This window comes from Bison bison, unplaced genomic scaffold, assembly GCF_000754665.1.
Source record: "Bison bison bison isolate TAMUID 2011002044 unplaced genomic scaffold, Bison_UMD1.0 scf7180017864160, whole genome shotgun sequence".
Lineage (NCBI taxonomy): Eukaryota > Metazoa > Chordata > Mammalia > Artiodactyla > Bovidae > Bison > Bison bison.
The window spans coordinates 5,876,805-5,886,837 of NW_011494732.1; the positions used below are offsets into that span (position 1 = coordinate 5,876,805).

The following is a 10,033-nucleotide window of genomic DNA, read 5'->3' on the forward strand; positions in this document are numbered from 1 at the left end:
GTGCCCACTTGTGAACCAGGGTGGGAGAGCAAGACAAGAGCAGGAACGGTGGGTCTGTGAGACCCCCAGATATGCCAGGTGATGGTAGGGGGACTCCGGGGGAAGAAGCTGAGGGGGTTCTGCAGAGACAGGGGAGGGCAGGAAGAGGTGCACTTCTTGGACCCTGAGGCTGGGTGACTACACCACGTCCCGAGCATTCAGACCACGGCTGCTCCTTCTCTGCTGGAGAACTCCAAGCCTAGGCCCACAGACCTCCTCGTGGCAAGGGGCCTGCCCCTCCAGACAGGGGGGACCAGGCTGAGGGCTGGGAGGCCTCCAGCAGGCTCTGGAGACGCACTCGGAATCACTGGCCCCAGGGAAGCTGGCAGGAGGCATACTTCATGCTGAAGGGCCAGCGAGCTGGCCTCAATAAATGACTAATAAAATTATTTTTATCAAGTTCAGCCATGTGCCAGGCACCGTGCCGAACGCCTTACCAGCATTATCTCATTTAGTCTCCTGAGTAACCCTGGAAGCAGGTGGATGAAGAAATCAGAGCCCGAGAAGGTTAAGTCACTTGCTCAAGGTCATAATGAGGAAACACAGCCCCAGCACCCACACCCCACTGGGCACTACTCCAGGCGCTGTCCCCCCAGACAAGCCTCCCGTGACCCTCCCCGCTAACCCAGGGCGAGCAGTCCCCAGGGTGGCCGGGTAGCACTGGGACTCAGGCTGCTGGCTCTGCAGACAGTCCCCTTAGACACCGCCAGTCCTGGGTCTCACAGCAGGAGGGGCTGGGGGGCTGGGGGCCCGCACGTCCTTCTGGCCCCTCTGTCCCACTGCGGGGACCTGGCTCCCCAGACCTGCTGTCGCCCAGGGAGGACCTGGCCTGACCCCAAGTCATGATGCGGATTCCGGATCCGGGATTTGTGCAAACCACAGGGAATAACAGCAACTGGGCGGTGGCAAGGAGCTGGGGGCGGTCTCCCAAGGCTCCCCATTCCTGCGGGCAAGGAAGGTTGCCTGACTTCATTTTGGCTCCCTCTGGCTCTTCCTGGGGCGGCTCCTGTCTGGCCACCGAGCTGGGGACCTCTAGGAAGGCCTCTTATGTGGGCTCCACTGGGTCTGTGGGACCCCAGAACACACCTGCCCTGCTTCCAGGAACAGTCTCGTTCTTGTTTGTCAAATAAAACCCCGTCTGGTGCCAGCAGAGGCCTGGGAGTCAAGCCCGGGCCGACAATCCCAGGACCAGGGTGGACAGAGCCTCCAGGGGCACTTGGCCCCGGATGGGTGACCCCCAGGAACACAGAGGGAGCACCTCTGTGCAGTCAGGAGGGCACCCGGTGAGGCGGGGCGGGGGGTGGGGAGTAGACCCCACAGGTGATATTCCCCGAGGCTTGCCACCTGGGCACCTGCTGTGGACTCGAGACAGAACTCAAGACCTTCCACCTGCCCCATCGCCACGGGACTGCACACCAGGCAGAGGGGGCCCAGGGAGCACCTCAGGGGAGCACGGTCACCGAGTATGCAACTGCTCACAGAGCCACTGTTCTGGAAACCCCAGCGAGGGGTCAGAGCCCAGTGACTGCAGAGGCTGCAGCCCTGACTGTTCTTTGTGAGGTCTGACCTCCGAGCCAGGCTATGGGGGGCTCTGCACAGCAGAGGAATGCAGACTCGGGGAGACCCTTTCCCCATTAGCCCACGTGCATGGGGACAAATATAGGCCAGCTCGCCCGGCTCCACCCACGGCACCCTGGCCCGGAGACCCCAGGCCTGCACACCCCGACTCACTGGGGAACCTCCACTTTAGAGACCTCCTCTTTCCCGTCTGGGAAGCAGGAATAAAAAACCCTTGGGTCTTGGAGGACACAAACACATACGAAAATGAAGGACATCTTCGTGGGAGGGGTGCGACATCTTGCTCTGTTCTAGCCACACTGCCTTCCTTCTGGTCCTCAAACAGGGCAAGTCTGATTCCACCCCCAGGCCCAGCGGTGCTTCTGGGGTCACCCTGCTCTGCTCTAAGATGCCCCTCCCAGGAATTTTCCTCCAAGCCCCCTCTAGAGCAGCCCCCTCCTCCACACAGAGAGCACTCTCTCGGTCACTTTCACCCAGGGTATTTATTCTCTGAAACCATGTGTTTACCATTTATTCTACCTCCCAGCCCTGAACTTGAACTTGGCATGAGGAACCTGGCTGGTCTTGCTCCCTGCTGTACCTCTAGTCCTCAAACCCGTGGTCAGTAAATCTTTATTGGATGAGTGAAAGGGTGAAAACTTGAATGAACAAAAGCTCTTTCAAAATTAAATGCTGGTTAAATTCAGGGTAGTGTGCGTCTCTTTCTCCAGCTAATGATTTAACCACTAAATACCAAAGGCAACTATAAAACCATTTCTATTTTTAAAACCAACCCTGAAATGAATCAGACTTAATCTTCCTTGTCCTGTTATCTTGACACTTCATGGTGGCACTTGGCAGGGACCAAAAAAAAAAAAAAAAGTCCTTCAAAGAGCCGGGGCACGGGGGCTGGCAGAGAGGTGGGTTATCCTGCTTTAGTGTTTCCAAAGAGCAAAGAGAGACCGCATTCAAATGCTTTTGCCACCTCGATGGCCACTGATGAAGCAAACACAGGGTTTCTGTAGCCGGAGAGGCGGCTGGATGTTGTCACAGGCAAAGCGGTGGGAACTCGGGGTCAGAGGTCGGCAGCTTGGTCATTTCAGCAGATGGGAAGTCTGTAGAGCAACACCGTCCTGCCCATTCAACCGTCTTTTCCCTCCATTCCCACCCCCCAGTCTCCGCTTGGTCTGAGCCCCTCAATCATTTGACCTTATGAAACTGGATAGGGGAGGGGAGGGCATGAGCCCCAGGCGGGCTCCTCCCATTCCCCCGGATGAGGCTCAGCGGGGGTGGGCACTGCCACTTCCCCGCCCCCCCACACCACCCCCGGGCTCTGCAGGTGACACATGAGGAGGAAGTGGTACAGGAGGATGTGGTCTGAGTCCCGCCTCCGGGACGGACAGGGAGCCAGACCCGGGGCAGGTTCCTTCCTGGGCCCTGCTGACATCACTCCCCAGACCTGTCTGGCCCACAAGCTAGGGGGCTGAGTCACTCTCTGGCGGGAGAACCTATTGCAACTTGAGATTGTGTTTGTTTCAGCAGGAGGAAAAACAACCCCGCCTCTACTAAACTTTTCTCCAAGGGCTCAGTCTCTCCCCGCAGTGGGTGCCAGGGCCTTTTAGGCTTCACCGAGCAGCAGCAGCATCAAAGAAGGGAGACCCACGGGTCCCAGGGCACCCATTCATTCGGCGCACACTTGCCAATTGGGTCCTGAGCCAGGCACTCCTGGGTGCCAGGACACAGGAGGAGTCAAGGGTGTCCTGCCTGAGGACCCTGGGGTTCAGGGGATGGTGCTTAGGGGCTGGGAGGGAGGCTATGCGATCTCTCCTCCTCGAGTGACTCTGGATCCAAACACATGCCCAGCCTCAGGTCCGCCCACTCCTGCTGGTTTGGCTGCAGGGTTTCGGGAGACGGGGAAGCAAGTGGGGATAGCATCGCGAAAACTAGGGCAGCACAGGAAGGCTTTGCAAACAAGGTGATATCTGAGTCCACCCTGGAGCCAGGTGGAGCGGGGGAAGGGTACTGCTGTCGGCCTGGCTGGCAGAGGCGCTCCTGGCAAACGCTCTCTGGGACCCAGCTCAGGTTAGCTGGCTGGGTTTCCCTGCCCCTCCCCTCCCACCACCCCAGCCAAGCAGGCCTAGACTCGATTCCAAAGAGTTTCCACCTCGCGCAGCTGGACTCAGTGCCCAGGCGGGTTTCATTCACAAACGGGACGCTGACCTGGGGGCAAGGTCAGGAGGGCAGGCCTTTCTGCCAAGAAGTCCCAGCTGGCCTCCCCGGACCTCTCTGGGGGGTCCCCCTGGGGCATCTTCCAGGGCACAGCGTCACCCAGGAACAGGGCCTGCCATACCTGAGAAGGTGGCACCGCAGGATCACCCTGCCAGGAATGGGTGGCTCCCTACCTTCCGTGGCAGCCCTCCCTGACCGCCCCAGCTCCCCACTTACAGAGGCTCACCTGGGGACACAGGGACAGAAGCCAGGAGGGCGCTACTTCTATTTCTTTGGTCCAGCCTGTGTTCCCATGCACAGCCTAATGGCCAACAGCTGCTCGGTCGAGCACCGGCTCTGCACCAGGCGCTGGGACGTCCCACAAAGCCTCACACCTATTCCATGACTTGGGCGCTAGGATTAGCTCCATTTTGCAGATGGGGTGTGAGGCACAGAGCCCCACTCTCAGATAGCTCTGTCACAGCCCCCCTGCCCATCTCCCATCTCCTTCACCAAAGTGAACACCCTCGGAAGAGACACATCCCAGGGCACCGGAACCAAGCCAACAGACACAGTCAGTGGTCCCTCATGAACGCATGGGACAAACGCACGGCAAAGGTGGGAAGAGGGTGGGGAAGGATGAGCAGCCACAGCCTCAACCCAGCCTGGACCAAGAGGTCACTAGACACATGGGGAGCCCAGGGGGATTCTGGGGGGAAAAAAACGCAGGAACCCGGAAGTCAGCAGCTGTCCTGAGCATCACCAAGCGGTCTGATGGGGCAGGACCAGGTGGAGGGTGTCTCGGGCCGTGAAACAGCAGCGCCATTGGAAGGAAGGGCGCGGCTCACCACCCCCCACCCACCCCTGGGGACCGGAGAGGAAGACCACTGCTGCTAGGGCAGCTCAGGTGTGGCTTTGCGGGCAGCATCCCAGGGGGTTGTGAGCCGGGTTGCTTCTCCCTTCCTTTTCAGAAAACCTCGGGCTCACCTCTCTTTAGCCTTTCAATCAGCCTACACTGGGTGCCAGGCCCCTTCCTTTGCCCCAGCCTTCCGGGAGCCGACAGACGTGGGTGGAACTGGGGGCTTTCTGACTTCCACCATATGGTTGAGGTTTCCTTCTAGACTCGGAGGTAGGGGAACTTTTTAAAAATAAACATTTAAATGAGGCCCAGAAAGGGGTTGGTGACTTACAGTGTTGTAATACCACGGTATCTATAAGGAATACGGAAGACGGAAAGGGAGCATGTATAATTATTTACAACAGCCAAGGCATGGCAACAACCTATCCGTCAACAGGTGGATGGATAAAGATGCGGTACATATACACAATGGAATACAACGCAGCCACTAAGAGAGTAAGTCACGCCATTTGCAGCAACACGGAGGGACCTAGAGATGATCATATACTACGTGAAATGAGCCAAAGAGTGAGGCCCTGTGATGTCACTTCTACATGGCATCTAAAATATGACACAAGTGAAGAAATGATCATACTACGTGAAATGAGCCAAAGAGTGAGGCCCTGTGATGTCACTTCTACATGGCATCTAAAATATGACACAAGTGAATGCATCGACACAACAAAAACAGACTTACAACATAGAGAACAGACGTGTGATTGCCAAGGGGGTGGGTGACCAGGGGATGGAAGGACTCGGAGTCTGGGGTTAGCAGATGCAAACTATTACACGCCGGATGGATAAGCAACAAGGCCCTTCCGTATAGCGCAGGGAACTGTATTCCCGCGATAAACCATAGTGGAGAAGAATACGAAAAGACTATATATATATATGTGTATAACTGAGTCACTTTGCTGTAAAACAGAAATCAGACATTGCAAATCAACTCGAAAATGTTTTTTAAAAGGGAGAGTGTGTAAGTCTGCCTGCCCGGCGGAGACGGGTGATGACACTCAAGGGTGGGCAAGTCAGGACAGAGGAAACCGGAAGTCCAAAAGCCTACTGCCAATTTGGGAACGAACGGCCTTCAAACCAGAAATTCAAGTGAAGTGCCCAAACACCTGTCCGTGTGCTGGGGCTTGCCTTTGATACTGAGGTTCTACAGAATTCCTGGCTAGGGAACTTTAATAGACCATGTGCGCAGGACTCCAATCCAAGTCAAATCACTCCCAGTCACCAGGATTTAGACACTGACAAGTATAAAAACGCCCCCAGGTGATTCTTACACCCGGTCAACCAATCCAGTAGCTGCCGGCCAAGTTACTGAGCACCTGAAATGTGAGCCCAAATTGAGATGTGCTGAATCAAACACAAAACGAGTCTGAAGACTCAGGAGGAGGAAAAGAATGTAAAATACCTCATTCATAATTTCCACAGTGATTACGTGCTGGGATCGTTATATTTTGGATGTGCGTGCTCAGGCGTGTCCAACTCTTTGTGGCCCCATGGACTGCAGCCCGCCAGTCTTCTCTGTCCATGGGATTATCCAGGCACGAGTTCTGGAGTGGGCTCTCATTCCCTTCTCCAGGGGATCTTCCCGACCCAGGGATCAATCCCTTGTCCCCTGCACTACAGGCAGATTCTTTACCGCTGAGCCACTGGGGAAGCCCCGTAGTTTGGATCCACTGGGCTAAATAAAATATACGATGAAAATGAATCTCACCTGCTTATGTCTTTAGGGTGGCTAAGTAATCTAAAAGTGATACAGGTGGCTCCTGTTCTGTCTCTATTGGACTAGCCAGGGTGAGAAGCCTAAGTGTCAATAAATGTTCATCTTTGTAAGATTTCATTTCCACAGAGGCAGTATGTCACTGACCTGAAAAATTGAACTTATGAACAGTTTACCGCCTGCTGCTCCCCCTCCACAGCTCCCACCCCTCCCAGAAAGCCCCTAACTCCTGACCCTCCCACCCAGGCGTGATACTCTTCTTCCCCCGCCGGCACGGCTCACTGAGCAGTGGGGCCCCTCTCTCGTCCTGATCTTAAAGAAGCTTTGGGGCTCTGATTCCATTTCCTGCACGGGAAACAGAGGCCCAGACAGCCAATGTGCTCATAGACCAGGAAGAGAACAAGCTTGGGGTTTAGCATTTCTAGGACTCCATCTGCTGAGCCGTCACCCATGCTAGGCCTCAAAGATGGGTCTCCTCGCTAGTGGAAGGTCTGAAATAGTTCTCAAATTTAAAGCTTTTCGGGGAGGTGGGGGCAGGGAGAAAGAAGGCTATCGCTGACCACTTGCAGAGCTCCATACTACATGTTTCGCGTTCTGATGGTATTCGCTGAATATTCCTCCTGTTAACAAATGACCACAGTGGGCTCAGTGGTTTAAAACAACACAAACGTATCATCTTAGAGTTCTGGAGGTCAGAAGTCCAAAATGGATCTTAGGGGCTGAAATCAAGGCGCCTGCAGGGCTGCGTTTTTTCTAGAAGTTCTGTGAAAAAATCCATTTCTTGGCCTTCTTCAGCCTCTAGAGGACACTCACATTCCTTCAGCTTTAAAGCCAGCAATGTCCCATGGCGTCCCCCTCACCGCACATCACCCTGACCTCCGCGTGACCTCTTCCACATTTAAAGGTACTGTAATTACCCTGGGACCACCTGGCTAACCCAGGCCACGCCCCCTATTTTTAAGGTCCCCTGATTAGCATTTTTCTTACCCAGGACTGCTAAGATATTCACGGGTTCCAGGAATTAGGACATGGACATCTTTGGTGTGGGGCGGGGGGCCTCTTTAGCCCACCCCATCGTTTCTAGACCTTAAAACAGCCCAAGGAAGTAGATGGAATTATCTCTATTTTTACAGGAAACAGGAGTTAAGCACCTTGCCCAGGGACACAGGTGCACTGACTTTCGGTGATATCGCACCACCCTCGAAACAAGACAGGTGATTTTCATGTTCAGAACATGGGTATGCTGTATTCCACAATATTCTGTATTCAGAATACTACAATAACAAAACGCCATTACAGTTTTGTCACTTCCATTTTAAAAAGGGGCTTTATCACCAAAGGGACCATAAAGTCTTGGGGAAGAATAGACCAGCTTTCTGCACGGCGCCCTGGGGATTAATATACAGGCACTCACGCACTGACATCACGTAACCACCACCAGTACCTGCAATGTGAAGGATGCAAGACTGCCCTCCCTCCACTTTCCTGACCCGGGCAGGGTTAGAAACCCTTTTGCAAAACAGGGTGTGGTCAGTCGCATTTTTCCTCTTCTTGACCCATAAGCCCAGGAGGAACAGCAAGGCTGGCAGGACGATGGGGACACGTGTTCTAAGGAAGCCAAAGTGCCCCTCTGATATACAGGGTGCTGTGGTCAACGAGGAGACCCGGACAGTGCACTCCCAAGGCGAGGAGTGTCCAAGGGCTGGATGCACTATTTTCTGTTCAGAAGGAGACCTGTACGCAGCAGCTTCGGCTCTCCACGTCCTTTCCTCCAATGGGGCCTGGCTGGCAGCTCACTAGATATTTCTGGGAGCGAGCTAATTAAATATTAACCATGCACAAAACCTTATTCCTGCATCTCTCAATAAGTCATTCTGAAGACAAATCGAGACACTGAACCTGAACTCCATCTTTCCAGAAAAAAAAAAAAAAAAAAGAGCCCCGGAATGGGTAAAGCCTATGAGATTCACCTATTAGAAAGAATTATTCATTGTAAGTAACCCTCTCGGCCTCTGAGAAAAAACCAAGCAGCAAGAACAAAACACCCTCTTGTTTACCAAACCAACCATCAAAATATGCGGTGCTGTATCGGGAACTCTCTTTGACATTCGGGAAGCTTGCCCTTGATTTATCATAATTTAAGAGTAAGATCAATGAACTCAGCCCTTTAATTTCGTCTCTTCTATGTAGCAATCCGGCCTCTCTATACCTTCTCAAAAGCATGAAAGAAACTAAAAATCAGAGACTGAATAACATCTGACAACATCCAGATTTTCTCTGCCAATTAAATTTTTCTCCCCATCCTTCTGCAAGTTCCTGGCACAGTTAATTATGCATTAATGACTTTAAATTAAATGCCACATTTGTTTTTATGATGGGCTATCTGGGCTGAAAATATACCAGGGGCCGGATGGTGATGATCACAAGGATAAATTAATAATTTGTGGCTAGGCTTTCCTAGAGCCAAGGTTTTATTATCATTTTCCTTGTTAATCTCAAGCACAAAGGTTAGCTGTTTCCTCTGCATTTTGTCTTACTTCAAAGCGAAAGTTGTTGTAGGCTGCATGTACTAACTTGATTTGAAAGACACCTCAGAAGTTGTTGCTCCTACAGGGAGAACCTTGCTAATAATGGCAGACACAAATGTCACCGCCTGGCTTCAGACAGGGGTAAGTTCGGTCCTTCTAGCTCCTTTCTTTTTCTGGCCTACCCTTGGAGGATCTTAGTCCTCCAGCTAGGGATGGAACCCCTGCCCCCGGCATGCAGGGCACAGTCTTAACCACTGGACCGCCAGGGAAGTCCACGGCTTATTTCTAAAGAAAAACTTTCTGTTGTGTCAGTCCTGGTTGACTTACTTTGGCAAATAAACAAGTAAGCTCCCCCCACCCCCACCCAGGCAGAACACCACCTCAGTGTTTGTACAATAAAAAGGAACAGAAAACCAGAAACAGCAACGCCCTCATCTGTGTGGTCTCAGCCCTCATCAGTGTGGTCTCAGCAGGAACACACGGACAAATACACACCCCCTGTCATTGTTTGATTGTTAAAATAACCTTCCCGGGATAGGCCACCCTCAGGAAGAGATGCCTGAGCGTGGGAAGTGCAGGAAGGGAACCCTAGGAAGTTTCTGTCAGGCGCCGGCATTTAATAAGGGGGTGTGAACCTGTTTATATGTGGGCCAATGGCTCGGGCAAACAAGTCTGGCTACATACGTGAAACTTTTCACCAAGCAGATAATAAGATATTGTGCGGCCCTGGAAAACAACTCAGGAGGAAAGGAAGCACTGAGTTTCCTTGAAGGAAATGCACTGCTTCTCTGAAGAGGGGGCATTCTTTTAAGGCGTGGAAAAAGGTGGCCGGAGCCCGGGAGGGGAGGCGCTCAGGGTGGAGAAATCCACTCGGGCCAACCCGGGCTGGACGCACCCGGGCCCAGGACGTACCTTGACCCACCTGGCCCACCGCGGCGTCTCGGCCCCCTTCAGCTGGATCCCCTTCCGCCACCTGGGCTCCCGGCCACCTCGATCCCCACCCGCCTCAGTCCCTGGACACTTTGGTGCCCTGGCCATCTGAGGTGTCCAGCCGCCTCTCGGTCCCTTGGAAAC

At 53.5% G+C, this 10,033-nt stretch overlaps 1 protein-coding gene across 1 annotated transcript in view; it reads right to left on the reverse strand.

Moving 5' to 3' along the window:
* Window positions 1-10,033, reverse strand: part of HIP1R (huntingtin interacting protein 1 related) — a 28,206-nt gene that overhangs the window by 17,458 nt on the left and 715 nt on the right. The window lies entirely within an intron of this gene.